The 2,147-nt window shown below is 46.4% G+C and overlaps 3 non-coding genes across 3 annotated transcripts; all 3 read left to right on the top strand.

Moving 5' to 3' along the window:
* The first annotated feature begins 362 nt into the window (after window positions 1–362).
* On the top strand, window positions 363–435 carry trnak-cuu. The gene has a single exon. It is a non-coding gene; the product is annotated as a tRNA-Lys (tRNA).
* A 403-nt stretch (window positions 436–838) lies between these two features.
* Window positions 839–911, top strand: trnak-cuu. The gene has a single exon. It is a non-coding gene; the product is annotated as a tRNA-Lys (tRNA).
* A 695-nt stretch (window positions 912–1,606) lies between these two features.
* On the top strand, window positions 1,607–1,679 carry trnak-cuu. Its single transcript has one exon. It is a non-coding gene; the product is annotated as a tRNA-Lys (tRNA).
* Window positions 1,680–2,147: the final 468 nt, after the last annotated feature.

Here is a 2,147-nt window from a genome sequence, read left to right as displayed (position 1 = left end):
GCTAGAGGTCTTCAGGCATTTCAACAGGGGTGAAAAGGCCCAGAAAAAACAATAACTGTCAAAAGAACAACTCAATATGTTCCACCAGCTAAGTGCTGGGAACATCTGATGTTTTAGTCAAGAAACTGTGGCCGAGTGTGCTCAGTGGTATGATCATAACTGCCAAACTCCCACAAACACTCCAGCTGATAGTCTGATCAAGAAACTGTAACCCAGTTTGATCAGTTGGTTGAACATAATTTTCCTACTCCTACAAACACTCCAGCAATCTCCCAGGATACTGTGGAGCCAGAGGACCCTGCACACCTTTGCATTGTCTAAGCGCCGTTTTCAAAAACGGCTGTTTCTGTGCTATGATTAGGGCCCGGTTAGCTCAGTCGGTAGAGCATGAGACTCTTAATCTCAGGGTCGTGGGTTCAAGCCCCACATTAGGCGTTGTGTTTATGCTTTGGCATCAAGCATGACTGAAGGCCGTCGCCGACGGCATGTCCAAATGTGCTGTGCAACAAACCTTGCACCCACCCAGAGCAAAGAAAAAACTCATACCTTGTCATCCAGCAGTCCCGCCCTCACACTGTGAACCAGCATCCTGTTACTGTGGAGAATCAAAGCCCGTGATTAACTCAAATATGATCCACCAGCCAAGTGCTTGGAAAACTTTGATGGTCTGGTCAAGAAACTGTACCCCATTTTGATCAGTTTTGTTGAACATAATTTTCCTACTCCCACAAACACTCCAGCAATCTCCCAGGATACTGTGGCGCCAGAGGACCCTGCACACCTTTGCCTTGTCTATGTGCCGTTTTGGAAAACAGCTGTTTTCGGTGCTATGATTAAGGCCCGGTTAGCTCAGTCGGTAGAGCATGAGACTCTTAATCTCAGGGTCGTGGGTTCGAGCCCCACATTGGGCGTTGTGTTTATGCTCAGTCATTAAGCATGACTGAAGGCCGTAGCCAACAGCATGTCCAAATGTGCTGTGCAACAAACCTTGCACCCACCCAGAGCAACAAAATGACAAAGAAAAAACTCATACTTTGTCATCCAGCAGTCTCACCCTCACACTGTGAACCAGCATCCTGTTACTGTGGAGAATAAAAGCCCGTGATTATCTCAAATATGATCCACCAGACAAGTGCTTGGAAAATCTGATGGTCTTGTCAAGAAACTGTACCCCAGTTTGATCAGTTTTGTTGAACATCATTTTCCAACTCCCAGAACACTGGGAGCAATCTCCCAGGATACTGTGGAGCCAACAGCATGTCCAAATGTGCTGTGCAACAAACCCTGCCCCCACCTGAAGAAACAAAAACTCATACCTTTTTTCAGCAGTCCAGCCCTCACATTTTGTACCAGCAGTCTTGTTGCCTTTGTAGATCAAAGTCCGTAATTAACTCAAATAAGATCCACCAGCCACCTGCTTGGAAAATCTGATGGTCTGGTCAAGGAACCATACCCCAGTGTTCTCAGTTGTTGAACGTAATTTTCAAACTCCAAAAATAAAGACTCCAGCAATCTCCCAGGATACTGTGAAACCAGAGGACCCTGCACACCTTTGCCTTGTCTATGTGCCGTTTTTCAAAACGGCTGTTTCAGTGCAATAATTAAGGCCCGGTTAGCTCAGTCGGTAGAGCATGAGACCCTTAATCTCAGGGTCGTGGGTTCAAGCCCCACATTGGGCATTGTGTTCATGCTTTGGCATTAAGCATAACTGAAGGCCATAGCCAACAGCATGTCCAAATGTGCTGTGCAACAAACCTTGCACCCACCCAGAGCAACAAAATGACAAAGAAAAAACTCATACTTTGTCATCCAGCAGTCCCGCCCTCACACTGTGAACCAGCATCCTGTTACTGTGGAGAATCAAAGCCCGTGATTAACTCAAATATGATCCACCAGCCAAGTGCTTGGCAAACTTTGATGGTCTGGTCAAGAAACTGTACCCCAGTTTGTTGAACATAATTTTCCAACTCCCAAAACACTGGGAGCAATCTCCCAGGATACTGTGGAGCCTCGCACACAACATGCACATATGTGCTGTGCAACAAACCCTGCCCCCACCTGAAGAAACAAAAACTCATACCTTTTATTCAGCAGTCCAGCCCTCACATTTTGTACCAGCAGTCTTGTTGCCTTTGTAGATTAAAGCC

Source organism: Cheilinus undulatus, linkage group 9 (assembly GCF_018320785.1).
Source record: "Cheilinus undulatus linkage group 9, ASM1832078v1, whole genome shotgun sequence".
Classification (NCBI taxonomy): Eukaryota; Metazoa; Chordata; class Actinopteri; order Labriformes; family Labridae; genus Cheilinus; species Cheilinus undulatus.
The sequence above is the reverse complement of the archived record's forward strand: the minus strand, read 5'-3'. Positions and strand labels throughout refer to the sequence as shown.